This window comes from Triturus cristatus, chromosome 3_1 (genome assembly GCF_964204655.1).
Source record: "Triturus cristatus chromosome 3_1, aTriCri1.1, whole genome shotgun sequence".
Classification (NCBI taxonomy): domain Eukaryota; kingdom Metazoa; phylum Chordata; class Amphibia; order Caudata; family Salamandridae; genus Triturus; species Triturus cristatus.
The window spans coordinates 1,167,063,630-1,167,088,692 of NC_140583.1; the positions used below are offsets into that span (position 1 = coordinate 1,167,063,630).

A 25,063-nucleotide genomic window follows, 5' to 3' on the forward strand; every position below is an offset into this window, starting at 1 on the left:
TACTACTCACTCCCTACTCTCTACTCTCTACACCTCTCTCTCTACCTCTCTCTCTGCCTCTCTCTACCTTTACCCCTCTACCTCTCTACCTATCTACTTCTCTCTACCTGCACACATATGCATATATATATATATATATTCACTTGAAAAACCATAGGTTTCACACATGTTATAGTTAGCTGGACATTTCACTCGTAAAAAAACAATGAAATTCCCCCGTTATAGTTAGTGCAGGCAACTATAACTCACGCGACCGCAATCCTCTGCTGATGACGTCAGATATTACATCACTGTATTTAGACACTTATTTACCCATGTCTTCTTCCATTGATCTTTAGCTATACATATATTACAAATATTTATTTTTCATAAAGACACATATGTCATCAGTGATGTAATATCTGACGTCATCAGCAGAGGATTGCGGTCGCGTGAGTTATAGTTGCCTGCACTAACTGTAACGGGGGAATTTCATTGGTTTTTTACGAGTGAAATGTCCAGCTATGTGTGAAACCTATGGTTGTTTAAGTGAATTTACAAGGTTTTTTAAATGCTAATTCGTAACTATAACGTGTGTGAAACCTATGGTTTTTTCAGTGAATTTGTACGGTTTTTTAATTGCTAAGTTATGTATTTATGAAATTTTTTTTTTTCAGGTTTTTCACTGTGCGCGCACCGTGCGCGCGCTGTGGGCGCGCGGTGCACTTCGCGCACCGAGCACCCACGGTTCGCAGTACGTGCCGTGCGCGCGCGGTGCGCGCACCTCGCTATTTTTGAAAAAAAAAATTGTTTTTTTCTCCCTTGGGGGTCCTTCTGTGACCCCCTGACCAAGGCTAGGGGGTCAGGAACTGTCCACTCTGCCCCCTTTTCACGTTCTCCACCTTTGTTTTTCACCCCGTCAGACTGCGAGAGACAAAATGGCGGCTGACACTTCCTGGTTTCGACCGATTCGAATGTTTACCGACATCTAACAACCAATCAGAATTGCGCTCGCGCACGGCAGGGTGCGCGCACGGTGCGCGCGTATAGATATTGATATGCTTTTAAATGCTATTTTCTCAGGAAATACTGAACGGATTTACACCAGACCTGCAAAAGGCACTTCCTTGACCTTATGGCTACCTCTCTGCCAAATTTCACGTAATTCTGTTCAGCCGTTCGGGCTGTAGCTGCGACTAAAGGTTCTATGGAAAAATGCATGGGGAAAACGCGTTTTGGGACCCCCCCTTTTTCTCGGCCCCTGCTTGACGAATCACCCCGAGACTTTCAGGGTAGGAGCTGAACAGAGCGCCCCATTTGTTTTGAAAATTTCGTGAGGATTCGTCAACCGGCGCCAAAGTTATTCAAAATAGAATTTTGAGATTTCCTATGGAAACTAGGTTGTAACTATAACTATCTACTGGCGACCGCCAGTAGATAATATATATGTATATATATGCATATATATACATACATACATACATACATACATACATACATATATACATCTGCATATCTATATAAATACAAATATAAATGCATGCATACATATACATATATGCATACATATGCATGTTATGTATATGAAAGTTTGAAAAACACTAATAAAACAAAAGCTAAAAAGCCACCTAATTACAAACAGAATTGCGTTAACTGTTACAAAGCCGAGACCTGTTGCATTTTTAATGCTTGTTAATTTTGAAATAGCGCTTGCACTCAAGGAGAGAGTTTTTCCGTGCTATTGTTGGACTGACTCTTAAATTTGGAATACCTCCACCCAGCTGCCTGTTACATGATGGCTTGTATGAAAGGGTTGAATGTAAGTACACAGGCAAGCAACGGCGGGAGGGCATTTAGTGATCGGCAGTGAGAGTGTGTGTGTGATTACGGTATTAATGTGCATTCTTTGTTTCACATACAGCGTGCTGGGACTTCCCTAGTGAGAGCCTATTCCTGAGAGGTGATTCGGTACGAAGGGTGCCGCTGTGTTTCATTTCCTTATTCCTTGTTTTCCCCTTTCCCTTGCGCACTGGGGTGCAGGGTGGAGTGTTTCCATCCCTCTGTGGGGTAGTGGAAAGGGGTGTTGGGATCTACGCATCACCCCTGCTGGATTTGTCTCTGGAGGTTAGTGAAACCTATTTTGTAACCTGACAACTATACAAATGCCAATAGCAATGTACACCAGTACAGGCAGAAAAACTCACTGCTTGCAGGAATCAGGGACAGGGAGTGGAGAGAAGCAGACATGCTTGAATGTCGGAGGTTAGAAATGAGGGTCTCTAGTTGGCAGTGGTTTGCACCCTGTTCAAGTAGGGACCCTTATTCTAGTCAGGGTAAGGGCATTACACAGTTAAGATAACCCCTTCTCACCCCATTGGTAGCTTGGCACGAGCATTCAGGCTTATCTCAGAGCAATGTGTAAAGCATTTGTACATAAACACACAGTAACGCAGTGAAAACACTACAAATGAACACAACACCAGATTAGAAGAATAACCAATCTGTATCTAAACCAAACAAGAACAAAATGACAAAAATCCAACTTGCACAAGCAGACATACAAATTTCTTAAGAATAAAGCAAAAGTACAGTTCCTTGAAGTCGATTGCGCCAACCGGGGCAATAGCGGCCTCGTGACCAACAGAATCCACAGTTCAGTCTGGCCTCGACGGAGTTGAGGGCTGGCACGGCTTCGAGAAGGACCTGAAAAGAGTACCTTGGGCAATGAAGAGGCCTCAAAGACCTTGCGGTGAAGTGCGTTGGTGAGGCATCGCTGGCTTCGTAGGTGTCAGTACCGCTAGTCGGTGCAGAGGTCAAGGAGACCTTGGGAGTTGCACTTGTTGGAGATCGAGCTCCGTGAGATTGTACTCAGGAGGGCTGTTTTTGGAGGTGCTGGGGCTGCGGTGTCGTTGAAGGTGGCTGGTGGTGCGTTGTACACATCACAATGCGGTGTCCATGGCTTCAGTGCAAACAGCAGCATGGTGTCAGTGTGGTGCTGTCGTCGGTCAACCCGGGGCTGTGGTGTCATCGTTGTTGGTGTCTCATGCTCCTCACGAGGTGGTGTTGTGGCTTCGATGCAGGCAGCGGCAGTGGGTGACAATGAGGGAGTCGATGGTGCTGTCGTCAGCAGACCCGGGGCTGCAGTGTCGTCCAGGGTAGTGACCATGGTCACGGCACAGGCAGCGGTGTCGATGACAAAGTGAAGCATTGTCGTCGGTGAGACCAGGGCTGCGGTGTCATCGAGGTCGGTACTGCGCTCACCCATCAAGCGGTGACCACGGAGTCAGTGAGGGCAGCAGCATCGGTGACATAGTCAGTAATGCTTTTCTTGAGATTACAGCCCAGTAAACACCTCCAGTGGCCCAGAACTGGAATTGGCACCACTTGGTGGGCGCAGGACTCCCAGCAATGGAGTCCGGGTGTTATAGATGAAGTCTTTGATGACCCTGAGACTTCCAACAGGATGCAAGTACACACATGCCCTTGGAGAAACTTGGAAAGCAGGATATCAGTCTAGTCCTTTCACTAATCACAGACACAGAAACAGCAAATGCAGACCAATCCAGCAAAGTACTACAACAAAGTGAAAGTACTCCTCCTGACAGCTCTTCAGCTCTTCTTCTTGGCAGAGCCCTCAGTCCAGAAGTATTCTAAATCTGGGGGGTTATAGTTCCAATACGTTTACCCCATTTGGCCTTTGAAGCAGGCATACTTTAAAGGAAAGTCTTTGTTGTTCAAAAGATCGTGCTCCAGACACACTACAGGGGGTGGGAGACAGCATTGTGAGAGGACGGGCACAACCACATTCGGGTTTCAGTGACAACTCCTCCCACCACTCTAGCTCAGTAAGGCCTATCAGCCTGGTGATGGGCCATCAGAATATCCAAGGCACTCTTCAGCTCCCTTTGTGTGACTATCTAGAGTGAATGCACAAACAACCTAGCCATCAGTTTACAAGACATTGATTACACAAACAGGCAGAGGCACTAAAAGTGGCATTTTCAAAAGCACAATTTAAAAACCACCTTCACTAAAATATATGTTTTTAATTTCTGTGCCCAGAGAGCCCAAACTCCAAATATCTAGCTCTTCACAATTTAAAGTTACACTTGTAAGATGTTACAAGGCAGCTCCAGTGATAACCTATGGAAGAGTTAATCCTTGCAATAGTGAAAAACGAAATTGGCAGCATTTCACTATCAGGACATGTAAAACACACCAGTACATGCCCTACCTTTCACATGCACTGCCACCTGCCCATGGGGCTGCCTAGGGCCTACCTTAGGTGTGCCTCATGTGTAGTAAGAGGGAAGGGTTGGGCCTGGCAAGTGGGTGCACTCACTCACTACATGAGAAGGACTCTGGACATGGGGAAAGAGAAACGGGTACCAAAATATTTGGGACTGATTTCCCCCAGGGGTAAACGGAAAAAAAAGGAGAAAGCAGGGGAAAATAAGAAAAGAAATGTAATGGGGAAAACCGAAAAGGTTGTAAAGACTGCCCTCAATCACTAAATAGTGGCATGCTTCATCATAGAGCTGCTAACACACCCTGGCGCAGACCAGCGTACAGGGTGGAGCACAAAAGAAAACAAAAATGTATATAGAAAAAAGAGAAGAAATATCCATGTAGAGGGATCCCTGTTACAGAAAAGAAGAATGATAAAACTGTCCCTTCTAAATTTTATTCTGGGTCCCACTTGGCAGGATTAAACGAATTCAAGGGTATATGAGAGAGGCAACAGCTCCATTGTCCTATCTGCTGTACCAACATGTTTCAGCCCTTACTGTCGCCCGATAGGGTCGATGGCATTCATTAGGGTACAGATCCCTTAAAATGTCTTATTAGTTCTCTTTCCCTATGTCCGGAGTCCTTCCCATGTAGTGAGTTACATAGATTTATTTGGAGAACAGGGGAAGGCGTAATCTCTTGTCCCTTCTGCTTGTGTGATTAAAGTGGGTGCACTTGCCACCTCGACATGGCAGTCTTGAACTGCACTGGCAGACACTGCAAGGGTAGGCCTGAGACATGTTTACAGGACTATTCATATGGGTGCCACAACCAATGCTGAAGTCCCACTAGTAGCATTTGATTTACAGGCCCTGGGCACACATAGAGCACTTTACTAGGAACCTACCAGGGAATCAAATATGCCAGTCATGATCACAGTTCACACAGGGAGCACTTGCACTTTAGCACCAATCAGCAATGGTAAAGTGCCCACAGTATGCAAACCACCTAAAACAAATTCCAACATACAGTCAAAAATACAGGAGGTAGAGGCAAAAAGACAGGGGAAACCAAACCAAGGATGCCAGGTCTGATATCGGAGAAGGCTGATACCACGTACCAGAATCTTCTGGAATCCTGAACAGCAGCTCAGTTCAGTGTCAGAAAGTCTTCCGTCAGCCACAGCTGTGAACATTGCAGCGACAGGCTCATCACCATTGTATTGTACTGAAGCTTTTGTGTAGCACTTGCTATCTCTGTTTGGAGCTCTGAAGCGCTTGCCTACATGGGCAGCAAGCTGCACCTTATTTGGCATCTTTACTTACCTGGAGTAGCGTTTTAAAAAATTAAGAGTGCTTCAAGTGCTAATAAAATATTTGTTGTGAGGTGATGAAGGCCCACTTGGAAATCTATGTGTCTGTGATTAACCAATATCGAAATGATCACACTTCCTTCTTGGAAGTGACAGAGGGCCACTTGGTTTCTTAACACATCCTGTGATCTTATTAGTTGAAGGATTTCCTCTCAAAGCTGACATCACCTTTTTAGTGGGTCCCTTGGCCTTGTTGTTCAAAGCCGGAACTCTGTATTTCTGGGCACCTGAGCAAATCTGCCCTGAGTCCCCAGCAGAAATAATGTTCCATGAAACTGACTCCTTAGGGAGACCATTGGAGAAGCATTCCTCTGCTTCAGTGTTACCACTTTGAGGTCAGGCAAAAGATCACTATTATTGGGGCGGAGTTGTGCCTGGTTCCATTCTAGTAGCACGCAAAGGTAGGAATGATTCAGCTTTATTACATGCAGATTCTGATGTTGTATTAACAGGAAAACTTGAATGAACAAATGCATGGGCGGGTGGAGAGCAGAAGATGGTTTCATCTTTAAATCTTGAAATAAAAAATAAAAAAGAGTCTGATCCTTTCTGATCCTCATTAGACAAACTCATACACTACACCCAAAGCCAAACAAATGCTCAGCTGCCTTAAAGAGGTTAAACTACATCAATTGTGACTGATACTTCCAGCATTGAATGGCAGCAGCGTGTGCCATTTCAAATACTTCCAAAAAGCAATGGGTAAGAGAGCTACAAGTACTTCTATACACTTGTTTGTATTTGATTTCTTGAGATCTAGCAGGTAGCTTTACACCAGACCTTAAAGGAAAATGTACCAGGAAGAAGGCTGGCAAGATACTTTGCTGTCCAGTGCGTTTATGGTTCTTGGACTCAAGGTTATTTTGATGACCAAGTAACCCAAATACGTGAAGGAAGCCGTGTATCATCCTGAGCTGACACAAACTTTCCATTAATCACTCTAGCTGCTCTTTAACTTGAGTGAATATCTGCTTTCAGAATTTAAGGAAGGATTTATAAACAGAAGGAGATCTCTGACTTATAGAACATCCTTCAAAGTGAAAGACTGACAAGGGCCCATTGATTCATATTCAAGTCATGTACAATGGGCTAAAAATGATGGACTGGGAGGCAATTCAAATTGCTAGTGCCTGAGATTGATTCAAGTATGCCACCTATTACTGTGTTGTTGTTTTTGGGTAAAACGTAGTGTGGCATGCCATTGCAGTCTGTGTTCTTTGCATTGACCTCATTCCAGCATTTCACTTAATAATTACAGCAATGTTATGGGAAAGGCTGAGCCTAAGACTATGAAATGTGTCGCAAGGATAATTTAGTACTAACTGGACAAAAAGGAGGTACTAATGGAGAAAGGGGGTCCATGGATTGCCACATGTTACTGATTTTGGTGTGCCATTCAACTATTCTTCTTTTGGTAGTCTCAATATAGGGTGGCCAGTAGAAGCACATTTCAGGCTGGCCAATGCCCAGATTACATTGCAAGAATTCTGTTTGACTAGCCATTAACGATCCATGGCCGACAACCTCCCAGCGCTGTGAGTCTGTGGGGAATTCATTTATTGAATGTGGTTGGCCGAGTTCTGGCTAGGTTCAGCTTCACCTATTTACAATGTTGACCTCCTATCAATGAGGTGAGCTGCAGTTTGGCTGAAGATGGATCACAGGGGTGCGTGGTAAACGAGTTCCCATCATTGTGTAGGTTGTTCAAAGTCAAGTCATTACCAGCTCCAGCGATCAGCTTTCCACTCTCGAAAGAAACACTGGATTTAGTCTGCCACATTTTACGAGCTTGTAATACGAAGACTTTGTGCACAGCGGGCTCATGAAGGAGTCTCCAATTACTGAGTTGGTAGCACACTTCATAAACCCACCTACTTGCTTGTGGTCTCGCTCATTGAAAGAGATGCTTTGCTTCAGAGTCTGACTGTTGTCTCATTAAACCTATCTCATTTCCGTACCCTGTGCGGATTTTAACTAACTACCATTATTCTGTGCTGCTTGAAAAACTCCTGCAGACGGCTTGCATTTTCTCTATCTGCTCCAGTTGCTCTAATAAATAGATCAATGTCTTTGAAATTTAAACCTAATTATCTAAACACTCACATGCAGACCACACAATGAAAATCAGTTCGGTGAATTGGTCCCATAGGGGCTTTATGTATTCCAGGAAGTGTCAGATCGGCTGATCTCCAAGGAGAACATCACAATACCACTGGCTCAGCCGGTGGCTCCTTAAGGAGAAAATGGGCCAGGCCGCGATTTTGTTGTTTAGGGAACCGCCTTTTTCACTGAGGTTTCTTTCGTGTAAATGACGTCCATCATTAAAATAATATGGAAAAACTGTATATTTCCTGGGTTAGCTGTTTCCCGACTTCCATCTAGGTGGTTTCTATTGCTGTTCACATTTCTCAACCATTTATTCTTACAGTTCGGATAAAGAATAAAGCTTATACCACAGAAGCAAGCTAAATACCTTACCGTCTCATTAGTAGTTTCTATAACGAGGGGTTTGCAAGAGTTGGTAAAGGCTGGGGACTTAGCTATCATTCTTTATTTATTTAGTTATGCTTGCCTTTCTATATAGTGCAGTAATGGCCTAAGGGTTTTGAATATTTTACAAATAAAAATCTTTTGCATTTGGTAATAATATAACTAAAATGCAAATACACAAGGGTGCTTTCAAGAGGGCAACACTCCAAAATGTCTTGCATTTAAAGGTAATTTCAGAGCTGATGTCTTTGCAGATGTAAGATGTATTTCTGTTGGCATTTGCAAAAAGAACAAGCATTTGCAATGCAATAGGTCTCGCATTTATGTTAGTTTAAGCTACTGGCATTGTAAATGACAATGCCTTTTATTTATGTTTTAAAAACCTATTGCATTGCAAATGCTTGTTTTACCTAGCCATGTTGTAGGGTGCAGAACCATATGTGGCCAAAAGAGGTCGCATGGGGCCTCTTTTGGCCAGGTATAGTACTGCAGAAGATATGGTAAATCCACCTTACCAATAATGCATTGCATGCAAGACAGTACCACAAGTACATTCAACTTGATATATTCATATATAAAATGAGTAACTTTGAAATGTGACAAAAGAATTATTATATTAATTCCGGATTAGGTTCTACTATGTGTGGAGCTGCTGAAGGGAAATCAATAGAAGGTCTCATATAAATGTGAGATGTGCTAGTGAGTAAAAGTAGCCACTGCCAGCCGTACAAAGAAAGGACAAATCTTGCGTTTTGTCTGTGTTTAAAACTTAGGGAGTAATAAATCCAGGAAGGGTTCTTATAGGAGGTTACAAGAAGAGACAAGGCAGTGCTAAGTTGGTACTACTAAGCCTATTGACTAATGAAAAGCATCCATTTACAAAGGACAGGGACAGGAGGCAAATATTAAAAAATGGGGTAGAACTTTTAGTTTTGTTTTTACTTGCAGTGGAATTATTATATTTGCTTTGCACTATTGCCAATGGCATAATAAAGCAAAAGTTAAAAAAATAAATAATTTTCAACGCCAACAGCTCTAACTTTAACAAATTTCGAGAACTATTGCATTGTGTTCATGTTTTGTTTTTGACTTGATCACATTGTGCTTATTCACAATTCTGTTGTTGTAATGTGTTCATGTGCATTTTTTTGGTAAAGGTTTTACACATATAATGTGCATCCAAATGATGTGTCGCCCGTCTCATGACATGATATGACTGGGTGAATTTTTGCTCTTGAAAAAGTTGTAAGCTAAAATGAAATAAAGCACGTAGACTTTAGAATTGACCATCTAGGGTTCTATTTAATTTAAGTATAACGACCTACCTGGTCATTTTGCTTGTTTGGTAATGTTTTTTAACTAGCCATGTCACAGGGTGCAGTACCATATGTGGCAAAAAGAGGACCTCTTTTGGCCACTAATGGTACTGCACCCTGCAGAAGATGTGATAAATTCACCCTACCAATAATGCATTGCATGCAAGACAGTAATAAGGGTGGGCGGAATTTGCGAAAGTGCCTTTCGCAAAATATCGCGAAACGGCAAAAAATCTCCGCGATCACGCAAAATTTCGCGTGATCGCGGAGATTTTTGTGTGCTGATTAATGCATTACTGAATTTGACCTTCAACTCGGGCACCTGCTTTATTCATATCTGTAAGACTTACAGATATAAATAAATAAAGCAGGTGCCTGAGTTGAAGGTCAAATACAAGTGCTTCCTGTTGGGGTTTCATTTTTGTGACAGGAGCATCGTGCCAGAATGAATCCTGCCCTGCATATTTACCCAAGAAGATGCCACCGTGTTGTGCAATACCTCTACTCAACTGGAGTACTTTCTACTGGCTAATCAGTAAGTGCTACCTCGTTGTGTAAATGTATAGTGCTTTTCCTACACTACAGCTGCGTAAAGGGCCAGAAGAGTTGTCTACAGTGACCATGTGTGTCTGTAATGCAACGTTGCCCCAGCGCCGACAGGCGCCAGGGTCCCTCGAGTGAGCTGTCCATCATAGTGAGGGAAAGGGCGGGAAGACGATGCGCACCGCTGGGGTGGGGGGTGTTGGCCCAAACGGGAGAGCTTCCATGCAGTTCACATGCCTCTTGTTTATAAAGGGCCAGAGACGGATCAGAGCAGCAGATGAGGAGACAGAACCTCCTGGTGTCAGGAGCTACACGGGAATTGCGTTCGAGAAACTCATGAATGCCCAGAGCTCCATCAAGGATGACAGCAAGTAGTAGATATGGGGAGAAAGCACACCTGCCTAGGCGACAATTTCTGTTACCTCGCGGATTGCGAAAGTTTCGACATTTTCGCGTTCCGTGCGGAACGCGAAAATGTCGAATTTTCGCAATTTCCACGAGCGGAACGGAAATTGTTGACCACCCTTAGACAGTACCACAAGTATATTCTATGTCCATATATTAAATTAGTAGCTTTGAAATGTGACAAAAGAATTATTATATTGACTCTGGATTAGGTTATACTCTGTGTGGAGCTGATGACGGTAAATTAATAGAAGGTCTCATATAAATGTGAAATGTACTAGTGAGTAAATAACCACCGCCAGCATTACAGAGGACAACGTTTTTGTCATGTCTGTAAACCCTGTCAGACAGCAGTGCTTTGAGGCTGTAATTAAAACTTAGGGAACAACAACACATGTACCAGGATATGTTCTCATGGGAGGTCACAGGAAGAGACAAGGTGGTACTAAAGAGGGACCACTAAGCTTATTGATCAATAAAAAACCTTAACTCCTACATCTTCCGTCATCGGTGGTCATTGGTCTTCCATGCCTCCTGGTCACTTCTAAGTGGCATTGACTCTGTCCCCTCTGCTTGCAGGTACTCCTCTTCAGGAATCCACCCTTGGATTCCACCTTCTTCGCCAGCGGCATCTTTACTAAGTCCTCTATTGTGGTCTATGGCGGTTTCCGACGTCACTTCACACCTATGCACCTGGCTTCCCTGGTGTAGGTGTATCCTGGTTCCTGGGTTATCCATAGGTGGGGTGACTCTCCAACCTTCTGTCTTCCAATGGGTTTCTTAAGGGTCCACTAGGAAGGGTCCTTTTAAAAAAAATGCAACTGCGCCTTTCCCATTTAATTGCATTGAGTACGCATCTGTGTTTCCAATCTGCACACAGCCTCTGTGGGGGTTCCTGGGTACTTACCTCTGGTGGTTCCTTGTGTCCCCAGCTCTTCTGAGTCTTCTGTTCCAAGTCCCTACTTCTGTCGCAGTTCACATTCCACTTCTTTAGTATATGGTTTGGTCTCCACTGTGTATTTGTGCTTACTTACCTGTTTTCATTTGAAATATTGTGTGTATTGTGTTGAAATCTCCGGGTAGGAAATATACCAATGTGTTAATGAGTGTTGTATAATAGATAGACATTTTTAAAACTACACTGTGTTGTTCTTTTTCATTTAACCTACACTATATTATTAGTTATGGTAAAACAAGCTGCTTAACACTCCTTCTAGACTAAGCCCAAAGGCTGCTCTTTACAGCTACCACTTAGATAGCTTTCTATAGTTGTCTAAGACCACTAGATTCACCATAAGGGTTGTGTGGATTAGTGCAAGGTGCTTCACTTAAATAGGTGTGCACCATATACTAAGCCAGCCTGATACAGTCACTGATATGGGAGGGGTGATGAGTAGTGTTTAGAGAGGTGACACTGATTGTCTCAGAAGAAGTGCCACAGAGATGCAGCTTGAGGTGCGTCAGTATTAGAACGATTTTTCTCCACTAGCTGTCGAAAGGTTATCAGTGTTCTATGTCTGACGTGTCTCGTCAGACAATGTTCGGGCCAGCATTCTCCATTACCACAGGCTGGTTACAGCTTTGGGAGAACGAGGGAAGCAGGCTGTTTCTACTCTTCACAACAATCAGGAGCAAGTGGTATCTTTGAGGGAAGAAACGGGGTCAGCTTTCTTCATCACTAGAGGCTGCCTACGCCTTCTTGCCTTCCTGCCCATTTAAATTCAGCTTGTTTCTACGCTCCGAGCGAGAAGACACGGAATCACAAAGTAAATGGGCCAGTAGCCATGGATGGATACAAATGATGTCATGGCAGTCATGAGGAGGGACTAACAAGCCTAAAACAAATTGGAAGGCAGCATTTAGGAACGACAAAGACACACACCAATGAAAATGATAGGCGGGGAGTGAGCGGAGCTTTCACAGAGCTTCCACTCCATACTGAATACCGCATGCCTCACAAAGCGAGCAGCGCATGCGCAATGCCGCAATAGGCTCGACCTAAAAACAATGGCCAATGGTGTGTCACGATGCATGTGCACGTACTCTCATGCATTAGCTGCCAACTTGAAACGAGTTTTGCTAATGGGAAGAATCATTCCAAGATAGCCCCAGCGCATCACAAAGCATGCACTTGTATGCACATGCTTGGATAGCCAGCTTGGAATGTTTTTTTTTTATCTGTGAAAAATCATTCCAAGATTACCACCGGTTCTTCATTCACTTACATATTCACATACCCGGGAGGTCATCTTGGATTTTTTTCCTATTGAAGAAAAAGGATTCACAAATGGCCGCAGATAAGTGTGCATGCACATGCATCCTAACACACCAGCAGCAACGTTAGCATATATTTTAAACTATAATTTACCCCCTAACAACTGGCAGTTTAAAATGACAAAATTGTAGAAAAAAGCATGCATGTAATGATGTAGAAAGAAAAAGAGGCGAGCGGCCTGGAGCTGTGCGCAGCTGTTATGCCCTCACCTTAGCAATTTCATTTAACCCCTTCACTGCTAGGCCCACCCTGTGCATGCCTTTTTTGGCTTTATAGGGTAGTTCGCACTTAGGCCCCTGTAACATTTTGTCTACATATGCTATCCACGCCAAATTTGCATCCTTTTCTTCCAACTTCTAGAGGATTCTAAAGGTACCCAGGGGTTGTTGATTCCCTGGAGGGAACTGAGAAATTAGCCAAAATACAGCAAATTCTTGTATTTTTTTGAAAAAATTGGAAAAAAGTGCTGTAGAAGAAAGCGTCTGTTTTTTTCCCCTGAAAAAGGTATCAACAAAGGGTTTGTGGTGCTAAAATCACTATCTTTCCATCTTTCAGGAACAGGCATACTTTTGTCTGAAAATGGCAACGTTTTCTACACAGTTATGGCATTTTACTGGGACATAGCCATTTTTCTTATTTTTTGTGCTTTCAACCTCCTTCCAGTTAGTGGTAGTATTTGGTGTGAAAGCAATAATGGATACTGGAAACTATATATTTCTAAAAAGTAGACACAATTCTGAATTCATCAAGGATTTATTTGTGTAGAGCCTTTAAGGTTTTTCTATACAAACAAAAAATTGAAATAAACAAATATTGAAAAATTGTGTTGATAAAAACAGCCATTTGTGCCATTTTCACCTGTAACTTCTAAGTATGGCAGATTTTTTAAAGCAATATATTGTTATGTCTGCTGGACCCTCCTAGTTGCGGAAATATATAGGACTTGTAGGTTCACCAAGAACCTGAGGTACCCAGAGCCAATACCTGAGGTGGGTCTTATAATGGTTTTTCATTGTGCACTGGGTATAAGCAAATCATTTGGTAAAATATTAAGAGTGAAAAAAGGTACGAAGAAAACCTATATATTTCTGAAATGGGAACAAAATATAGAGTTTATAAGCAGTGGTTATTTTCACATCTCCAAAATTGTGGGTACACATACAAGCATGTGAAATACAGGAATTCGTTTCAAAATGACTTCTTTTTTGCACATTGTCTTACATTTGGAAGGCAGAAATGCAAAGAAAGTCAATTTGTAATAACACTTGTTCTACTATTCTGTGTTCTACTAAGTCTCCCGATAAAAATGGTAACTCACTTGTGTGGGTAGGCCTAGTGCCTGCAACAGAAAATGGCCCAACATGCAATGTGGACACATCACATTTTTCCAGGAAAAATTGACCATCTTTTTATAATGTGCCTAACTGTGGATTTTGGACCCTAGCTCTGCCAGAACCTAAGGAAACCTAGCAAACCTATACATGTTTGAAAACTAGATACCCAGGGGAATCCAGGATGGGGTGACTTGTGTGGCTCCCACCAGGTTCTGTTATCCAAAATCCCTTGCAAAACAAAAACACATTTTTCTCAGATTTCTGTGATGGAAAGTTCTAGAAACTGTGTGGAGCCACAAACTTCCACACACATAGCATTCCCCAAGTCTCCCAATAAAAATGATACCTCACTTGTGTGGGTAGGCCTAGTGCTAGTGACAGGAAAAGGCCGAAAACGCAACATGGGCACATCACATTTTTCCATAGAAAACTGACCCTTTCTTTGCAATGTGCCTAGCTGTGGATTTTGGGCTCTAGCTCAGCCGGCACCAGGAGAAACCTAGCAAACCTGTACATTTTTTAAAAGTATACTTCCAGCGGAATCTAGGATATGGGGACTTGTGTGGCTCTCACCAGGTTGTGTTTCCCAGAATCCCTTCTGTAGTGCAGAATTTCATCAACAGACTTGTTCTGCCAACAAATCAAATGCTGTTGTATCATGATACTAATCACGGGCCTAATCCAATGAAGAAATTGGACACCAACTGTCCCATGTGTTTGGGGTCAGGGGTGTCTAATCCGTTGTACTATTTGAAGGCCTGTAGCAGTTTTCATAGTCGTCATGAATGGTTTCCTTAGGCTGTTTGGTTGTTCGATCAATTTTGACCCAATCAATATGTTGTGGCGCTATATTAGATATCAAACATGATCACCTGATCATATTTCTTCATTACTATAGGTGTCAGACCGTGGGTCACTGGATCCATCTCTGGTTCTTTTTCAGGCCATTCTATAGCTATCTTGCGTGCAGACCTTAAGTCACTAGGGACCGCAGTTTTAAACAACGTATTCAAATCAATCCACATGACCTTCGAAATTGTCACAATTGATCGACCGGTTTGTACCATTTGGCATGCTTTCCCCTCAACTTCTGGAATTCATTTGTGATGTAGCAAGATCACCTCAACTCCAAGGCACATGCATATAACCCCCACTAGGCACTTCCCGTAACAGATATACCTCTACTCCTGCTCCACCCTCGGTGGAGGCGACTACCCTATAACCTTCTTTGCACTTTTCTTCTTTGACCACAATTCTTCCCCTTTGTCTAACATACTCCATGCTCTCATTCCTATCACCAATTCTCGATGTGTGTTTTTAATCCAGATACTATCTTGTCTTCTATTCCCTTGTCATTGTAAGCAAGTCTGTGATTCCCTTGCAATATTTTTGTTTGTGTCAGATCTGCATCATATTTCTGAGCTAATTCTGTCAGCTTCTCATGTGCCTGTCTTGCTCTCATGCTAACATCTTTCACCATAAACAGTAATTCATCAGGTTCATATGCCATTATCTGATCAATAGTTAGATTTCCACTGATTATCTCATCCAATTCTGCTCTCATCTTCAGCACATCCACCAATTTCAGTTTCACTGCAGATTTTATGGTACCCTAACTCAATTGCGTATTTTGAGTCTCCTTGGTATTACTGTGATCCCTAAGCCATGATTCTAAATCAGACATAAAAAATGTGCTGACTGTCGGGTACTCCCTGTGTCGCCCCAGTCTCCCAAGGTGTGCTACTATGTACCCTGGGAAGTGTTTTCCACACTGTTAAGTCTGAATCAGCGCTTCTTGCAGGTCTTGCAGTATGAGAGCTATTCGGAACTACAGAAAGTCTGGTGTCGCTACATGCGGAGTACTTGAGTTCACAGTCGTCCCATTCACACAAAGTTCCCTGTCTTCTTTGGAGTCGTTGATGATGTCTCATGCTGAACCCCTCAAATCTTCAGCAGACAATCACTATCTTGGTGTCTTCTACACCTTCAAAATACCCTGGGATCTTAGGCCACTTCTGGGCCTGATGACCTTATATCAACTCCTTGGGCCACATCGGACCCGACAACCACATTCACTTGAATCTTGCGATAACTTTGCAAGACATCACACAATCAAATCATCACCGCAATCTTACACGCTCCTCACACACCCTATTAATACTCACTTCTTCTCTCGCCGCTGTTCTCACCGTGTATGACCAAACTCTGTCCTCTCCAGTTCTCAATCATTGGGGTTCTACTTGGGGATTTTTGGGTCAGGGCTCCAGACTATTCTAGGTTGGGTTCCAGATTCTCCACTTACTTCATGTGGAAACCATATGTCTCTGCTACCAACTTAAAGGGCCTGGGCCCATCTGCTCAGTTCTTCTTGGATGTCGATCCTTCGATGGTCCTTTTCAGCAACATGAAAGTGTAAAAGGAAGCAAACTTTTGAAAATCAATTTACGATACTGAGTAACTTAAAATATAGCTACACAATAACTCAGGTCAACAACCAAATGAAGGTTAGTCAAAAATGTATTATAAAAAATTCAAAAATAGTTGGACGTATACGAATCTTAGCATGAGAGTATAACATTACAAAGGAAATAGAAGAAATTCAAATCTCCTGAAGAGATTTTCTCGGTGCAGCAAGAAAAGAGTTCTATAATTTTTATACATTAAAGCAAGAGTTATGGTTCCCCTGCATCGGCACTTCATTTGAGTAATGCATTTAATTCTATCTATCCCTACTCTAACTCTCAATCAATCAATTAGTGTTTCTTAAGCGCGACTACACTCCTGCTAGAGTCTCAAAGTGCTGGGGGAGGGGGTGGGCTGCAGGTCCTGCTGGGTGCTGAAGTTCAGTTGAAGAGCCAAGTCGTGAGATCCTTCCTGAATTGGGTCAGCGACAGGGATAACCTGATGTGGAGAGCTAGGGTGTTCCAGGTTTTGGCAGCGAGGTAGGAAAAGGATTTTCCTCCGGCCCTGGTCTTGCGGATCCAAGGGACGGTGGCAAGGGCCAGTTCGGCGGTGCTGATGTGTCTGGTGGATACGTTAAATGAGAGGCGGTGGTTCAGGTATGCTGGTCCAGCGCTGTGGAGGGATTTATAGGCGTGTGTCAGGAGCTTGAACATAACTTATTTGTTGACTGGGAGCCAGTTGAGTTCTCGCAGGTGCTCAGAGATGTGGCTGTTGCAGGAGATGTTGAGGATCAGTCTGGCTGCAGCGTTCTGAACATTTTGTAGTTTCCTGAGGAGTTTCTGGATGACACCTGCGTAGAGCGCATTGCTGTAGTTGAATCTGCTGCAGATGAGTGTGTGGGTGACAGTCTTTCTGGCCCTAATGGGGATCCATCTGAAGGTCTTTCGAAGAAGGCCAAGGGTGTGAAAGCATGATGAGGAGGCAGCGCTGATCTGCCAGTTCATCATAAGCGAGGAGTTCAGTGTGATGCTGAGGTTTTTTGCGTGGTCCATGGGAGGGTGGAGGGGTTCCTAACGCAGTAGGCCACCAGGAGTCTTCCCACGAGGAGGTGTTGGGCCCCAGGATGAGGACTTCGGTCTTGTCTGAGTTGAGCTTGAGGCAGCAGTCTTTCAGCCAGGTGGTGAGGGCCTTCATCCCATTGTGGAAGTTGTTTCTAGCGTTTGTTGGCTTGTTGGTGAGAGAGGGGATCAGCTGTGTGTCATCAGCGTAAGAGACGATGTTGAGTCCGTGGTTCCTGACTGTGGTTGCAAGTGGAGCCATGTAGACGTTGAAGAGGGTGGGCTTAGAGAAAAGCCCTGGGGGACTCTGCAGCTGATCTCTTGGATTCTGAGAGGAATGTTGGTAGTCTGACTCGATGTGTACTACCAGTAAGGAAGGAACAGATCCAGTCCAGGGCTTTGTTGTGGATGCCGGCATCATGGAGTCTCGTATTTAGGGTGCGGTGGGAGACAGTGTAGAAGTCAGCCAAGATGCCCAGGTGGATGAGGGCAGCTCTTTCCCCCCAGTCGAGGAGGGAGCGGATGTCATCGGTGGCTGTGAGGAGGGCACTCTCGGTGCTGTGGTTGCTTCGGAAGCCAGATTGAGAGTCCAGGACTTGGTTGGATTCTACGAACTCGGAGAGTTGTGCATTGATGGCCTTCTCAATGACCTTGGCTGGGAAGGGGAGCAGGGAGATGGGTCTGAAACTCTTGAGGTCTGTCAGGTCGGCGGACGGTTTCTTCAGCAGCGGGTTGATCTCGGAGTGCTTCCAGTCGTTGGGGGAGGTGGCAGTCTCGATGGAGCAGTTTATGGTTCTGTGTAGTTCAGGGGTGATGGAGGCTCTGTGGAAGATGCGGTGTGGGCAGGTGTCCAAGGGGCTCCGGAGGGAATGCTTTTCATGGTCTTGAGGGTGTTGTCCATGGTGAGCGGGATCCAGTTTAGCAGGATCCGTTGGGGAGTTGCCTTGTCACGTGTGGTTGTGGCAGGGGTGATGGATGGGTCTTGGGTGTCAAAGCTGTCATAGAACTGCTTGATCTTGTGGTGGAAGAAGGTGCTGAGTTTGTTGCAGCAGTCTTGGGAGGGTGGGACTTCTGTGGTTTTGCTGTTGGGTTTGGTGTACTCCTTGAAGATGGTGAAGAGTTCTTTGCTGTTTTGGGCAGTGGCATTGATTCTTTCTTGGATGGCGGTTTTCTTTGTGGTTTTGAGGAGGAGGTGGTGGGCAGTGGCGGCGATTGTGAAGGCTGTGTGGGCTTCCAGGGTTTTGTTGTTCCTCCATCTCTTCTTGACCCATCTACAATTGCGTCTGGACTCATGGAGTGCAGCAGCGAACCAGCTGGCTTTCTTGGAGTGTTGCTTGCTGGGTGTTTTCTTGAGGGGGGCCAGAGCATCAGCGCAGTTGGAGATCCATTGGTGGAGGTTACATGCTCATGTATTGGTGTTCATGGATGTTGGTGGTATGGTTGTGTTGAGGGAGGTGGTGAGATGTTCTTCAGTGACCTTGTTCCAGTGGTGGCAGGGGGGTGGTGGGTATGGTGGTATAAGGTGGGTTTGGTGAAGGTGAAGTGGAAGCAGTGGTGGTCGATCCAGAGAAGTCCAGAGTTGTGGCTGTAAGTGATTTAACTCTAAGTGTGACATACCAAAATTAACATTTAAGCAAGAGGTTCGAAAGAGAAAATGTGTCAGTGGTTAGAGTCTTTCTAAGAAGTCACTTCACCGTCAGATGGGTCATCAGCATTAAGCCATCAATCAATCAGGGTATTATAAGTGCGTTACTCACCCTTGGGGTTCTCAAGGCACTGAGGGGGGATCAGTAGGTCTTGAGAGTCTTCCTGAAGGTGTTCAGGGAGGGGGCGCGTCTGATGTCTGCTGGGAGCTCTTTCCAGGTCTTGGCAGCAAAGTGGGAGAAGGATCTTCTGCCTGCTCTGGCTTTGTTAATGCGCAGGGTTTCAGCCAGTGCGAGATTTGAAGATCTGAGGTTCCTTTTGGGTACGTGGAAGTTGATTCAGTTGTTGAGGTATTCGGGTCCGGTTGTGCAGGCATTTGTAGGCATGGGTGAGGATTTTGAAGGTGATTCTTTTCTCCACAGGGAGCCAGTGGAGTCTTCATAGGTGTTGGCTGATGTGTTCATGCAAGGGATGCCGAGGACGAGTCTGGCGGTGGTGTTCTGTATCGTCTGGAGTTTGCGGAGTAGGGACTTGTTTATGCCGGCATAGAGAGTGTTTCCATAGTCCAGTCTGCTGGTGATGAGTGTGTGGGTGACTGTCTTCCTTGACTCAGGGGGATCCACTTGAAAGTCTTGCAGGGGGGCGGAGGGTGTTGAAGCAGCTGGAGATGATGGCTTTGACCTGTCGGTTCATGGTGAGGGATGAGTGGAGTACGATGCCGAGGTTTTTGGTGTGGTCCGCGGGGGTCGGTTGGCTACTGAGGGTGGTCGGCCACCAGGGGTTGTTCCATGCTGAGGGGGTGGTTCCAAGGACGATGACTCCTGTTTTCTTGGCGTTGAGTTTTAGGCAGCTATTGGTCATCCAGAGTGAGTCCTGCATCCCTTTCTGGAAGTTGAGTCTGGCGGTGGTGGGGTCTTTGGTGAGGGAGAGGATGAGTTGGGTGTCGTCAGCGTATGATACGATGTTGAGACCGTGTTTCCGGACGATGGTGGTGAGGGGGGCCATGTAGACATTGAAGAGGGTCGGGCTCAGTGATGACTCCTGTGGGACTGCCCAGGTGATATCTGTGGGATAGGAGAGGAAGGGTGGCAGTCTGATTCTTTGGCTTCTTCCGACGAGGAATGATCGGATCCAGTCTAGGGCTGTTCCTTGTATGCCGGCGCTGTGTAGTCTGGCGATGAGTGTGCTGTGGGAGACGGTGTAGAAGGATGCTGATAGGTCGAGTAGGATGAGGGCTGTGGAACGGCCTTGGTCCAGGAGGGTGCGGATGTCGTCTGTGGTGGCGAGTAGGGCGGTCTCGGTGCTGTGGTTGCTTCGGAATCCGGATTGGAGAGGGTCGAGGACGGCGCTGTCTTCGATGAATCGTGTCAGTTCCCTGTTGAATATTTTCTCTGCAACTTTGGCCGCGAAGGGGAGGAGCGAGATGTGCTGGTAGTACTTGAGGTCGTTGAGTTCAGCTGTGGGCTTATTGAGCAGGGACCTGACTTCTGCGCGTTTCCAGTTGTCTGGGAAGGTTCCAGTTTCGAAGGTGGTGTTGATGGTGCGTTGCAGTTCGGGTGCGATGGTGGTGGTGGTGGCGGCTTTGTGGTAGATGTGTGGAGGGCAGGGGTCTATGGGGGCCCCTGAGTGGATGCCTTTCATGGTTGAGGCGGTGTCTTCGTCCGTGATTGGCGTCCAGGTGGAGATGGTGAGCTGACTGGTGTATCTGGGGGGCGGGCCAACTGTGGCGTTTGGTGGATGGTTGACGAAGTTGTTGTAGAGGATTTTGATCTTGAGGTGGAAGTAGGTTCCAAGCTTGTTGCAGAGGTCTTGGGACGGCGTGGTGTCTGCGGCTTCACTGCGGGGGTTGGTGAATTCCTGAATGACCGGGAAGAGTTCCTTGTTGGTGGAGTTGGAGTTGAAGTTCTGCCATAAGCAGAAAAGAAGCCAGCTAGCACTCAGGTGTTCTATGACAGAAGGGAAGTGGGAATCTGTCCCACTCTACCATGCATTATATACTCAAAGTTGTATTCAGAAAATGTCCCCTAATGCTTTTCTCACATGTACTCTACAGTAGGCTCAGCCACGAAAATGTCCATGATGCCGATTCCTTTCATGGCCTTCTCCATAGACAACCCTTCCGTCCCCCCAGCGCCTTGAGACCCTCTCGGGTGAGTAGCGCGCTTCACAATTGATTGATTAATTGATTGACCCCCCTCTCCAACAGTTCATCATTGGTCTCTTCTCCTTCTCCTGTGTAAATGCACCTCCCTCCATCTTATCTTCGCCAGGCCAAGCTAACTGTAACTGCTTCATTCTTCAACTATCTAATGGAAACAATACCCTTACTCTTCACTAACAAGTGTTTTTCCACCTGCATAGCAAAACATGGGAACAAATAACATTCTACAAGACTTGCATTGGAATCTAATCATTAATTTCAGAAAGAACATTCAAAATGTACTGTGGATTCAGGTCTACAATGTAGGCTAAATTAATGAAGGCACCATGTTATTTACGTTTAGCATTTCCATAAAACCATAAGCTTCTTCAGTACAAGTGTACACTAACTATATTTATACTTCTATACCAAAAGCATCATTAGCCTAAGAAACATTCGAAATACATTTATTTTTGCAATGTGTCATATCACTAATGAGCTCTTTATAAGTGCATTACATTGTTTATACGTTTCAATACAAACAAATACTTAACAAATCTATGAATCATTTGTTAAGCTTCACATTGAATTGTGTTAATTTCACAAGGACACGTTACTCGATTAACATTTCCTCTAACATCTAGTTTCACCAAAAACACTGAATAGTAGAAAAAGGAAAACAACTGTGGGGAGTGTGTGAAATCAAGTTGATTTTGGTAAGAGGGGAAAGGGAAATAAAGAGGTGATACAGAGAGGGGTCAACTGCAAAATCATCAGTACAGCAGATGCAGTGGCAAGCGGGCCAAGAAATGTTCAGGGATCACTAAAAACCAATTACATCTGTCGTTTATTACCCAATGAGAGGGCACCTTTGTTACTCCATTTCTACAGAAAATCTTCTATGACTTTTTATATTTGTGACGAAAACTTGAATTAGTATATGCTAATTCCATTCCCTCTCTTTTTAGGTCTCGCTGGCGTTGCAGCGCGAAGCGCTGCCGCCAACGAGAAACTATTGTTGCCGTGATGCCTCTCAAGGGAGACAGACCGGGGCACGCGCAGCGATCGGGGTCTGTGGACGCGCATCTGAGACGCGCTTGCACAGACGCACACACACAGACACACGCGCGCGCACACACCCCGCCGCTGCCGACCCCCCTCACCGCATCCGCGGCTGCCTAACGCGCGCGCACACACCTCGCCACCGAGATGCCTCTCAAGGGAGACAGACCGAAGCCGCACTGTTCGAAATTTACAGATTATATTGCCATTGTCAGCAAATGGCAGCTTGCGGGTGAACAATAGGGTATGGGGGGATTAGTCTCTGCACTATGTGGTGCACACTGGAGATTAGTAAATTATATAACGATGGTGTGGGCATAGGATGGCTATGGGTACACACCCTTTTAAATTAGTGTTACGTACAGTACGATTGCATGTGCACACCCTCTTATTATTATGCTGAAACTACACTGCAGAGCGATGCAGCGCGAAGCGCTGCCGCCAACGAGAACTATTGTTGCTGTGATGACTCTCAAGGGAGTCAGACCGGGGCACGGTACCAGATTAAACAAGGAATGTGTTTACCCCTTTGCAGGCCCCTGCACTGGGCAGAGCATGCAGTTAAAGAGAAGCAGTAGTTTCAAACTACAGTGCCACAGTTGCGGCTCCTGCCAATGTACAGTGACGCGGCAGCAGGGGAGTGGGGGGTTGAAGGGGCAATTAATAATATATTTTGTTTAAATGTACCTGATGTCGACCAGCCGACCACCTTGTTCCTCTGTGTTCTTCTGCTCTTCCTGCTCCCGATACACGGAGTCCCCATCCAATCCAGACACTGATGTCCTGCTATGAGAGCAGCTTCGGGATTGGTGTGAGTGGGCTGGTTTGCCACTCGCTCAGGCCAATTCTCCGTGTTAACATGACCTCTGTATTATTGCATTAAAATACTTTTTAACGTAAACATTATTGTTTGAAATAGTTAGTATTCTGTCCTTGTTGCCTAGACTAGGTGATAGTTTTACAAATAACAAAATTTAACACCTTTTAAAAAGTATTAAATGCCACTTTCTCTAAGCCATTGAGATTAAAGTTAGGGCCCAAATAGATAAACATTAAACCACTCATTTAATGAGCTAAACTATTACTAACAGAACCATTGCGTCATTCGAGGTCAGTCCTGAAAATAACTAATCGAACTTCCTTATCTATGATTCCTCAATTAAAGCACGTGAAAGCTAATCTTTGAGAAGTTGGTCCAAAGGAGATGTAGGGACGTCCAAGCCCAATCTTAACCCATAAAAGTCTTAAAATGATAAGATGATTGGCAGGACATAAAAGAAACAAACCAAATAATACATTTAGTACAAGAACCATGAGATATGCTATCTAAATTGTGCCCGCTGCCCTCTGGACCATTTGCCTTGCCTGGTGCCCAAACTGATATCAAAGAAGCCCTTCTTTAACACCTATGCTTTCCATCTTTTGTTGCTGGGTCCTTGCCAATGTGGACATTTTCTCAATCGCAAGGGATTGTGCCCCTATTCAAATAATGCAATCTCTTTGCCCATATGACAGCATGCAGTAGGTTTAAAGGCCCGGGTGCGACTTGCTAAATGTGTTTTAGCCTCAATGTGACACACATACAACGCCCCAATTCCACTACATTCTTAGAGAAGGGACATAGTAGACTCCTGAGAACTTCTAGAGCCCCAAAGGAGAGGTAAACTCTCCGTATGTCTCCATTTCACATCGAGGATCATGTGCCTGCTTCCCCACTGTCAGTATTGACGCATGCGCTGTTCACCCAGCTTCTCAGCGGGAGGTCTGTGCTCCATGAGGGTGGATGCAATCTAACACTACACTTACCTTAGTGGTGGCGCCCCACCCATCTTCTAACATTGGTAAGTCAACATATCAACGAATCCAAAACAGAAGGTTGCTCTCTCAGGTTTGTGACTGTCTGCGTCCGACTTTTTTGTGTACATGCTGCAAAGATAGTGTGTGCAGAGGCCATTTTTTTTTTTTTTTAATAAGGAAACACCATTCTACCGTACCCATGGCATTCCTGCTGTGCCTACACTTGCATAATGCAGCCCGTATACTGGAAACGTATCTAAATTAATGTAAGTGTCAAGTTAATTTGCTACTCTTCCACCTAAACTCGGTCAAGTCAACTCCAATCAAGAGATATCACTAGTGTTTAGGCAAGATTGACAACTGAGTCACAGATTACGAAAATTCCACCAGTGCATTGAAACTGAGGGACTATGGGGCTTATTTACAAGCCCTTTGCGCCGCCGCGACACTGTTAATATGGGAAAAAGTGGCGTACCGGCGGCGTAAGGGACTTGTAAATAAGCCCCAAAATTTGCTCCATGCATCAGCGCAAAAACAACATTTTGCATCATACAACTAATTCAAATGATTAAGCAGTCATGCCAGCGCTGGTGCAAATTGATTGGAACTCGTACAATTTAGATAATCTGGCGCCAAGACTCAGGTTTGTACAAATTGCAAACTCTGTTGCTTTTTACGCGTTAATATGCCTAGTAGAAGGCCAATAGGCTTGTTTATCTGCCACCCAGGTCCTGCTCCATCTTACTCTCAAAGCAAAACTGAAGTTGTTGTCCAGGACATTAGTAGGACTTTGTGAACAGAGGATGGAGTAAATGGACTAAAAAGCCAAACAAATGTTCGTTAGTAGGAACTTTATATTCCATGGGAAATAACTTTTTAAATACTTAAGTATATTTCGTATATTTTTATATCAATGCATTTCTGTTCTGTAACTTGATATGGGGTTTAACTGATATCAGTCAATTACATTTTTATACATAACTGTTGTTTTGTGTAATAATTTGAAAAAGTTCTA

At 44.6% G+C, this 25,063-nt stretch overlaps 1 protein-coding gene across 15 annotated transcripts in view; it reads left to right on the plus strand.

Annotated features, from left to right (window-relative positions):
- The window catches only part of PKNOX2 (PBX/knotted 1 homeobox 2), a 3,737,380-nt gene that overhangs the window by 2,371,455 nt on the left and 1,340,862 nt on the right, over positions 1 to 25,063 (plus strand). The gene's annotated exons all lie outside the window — the stretch shown is intronic.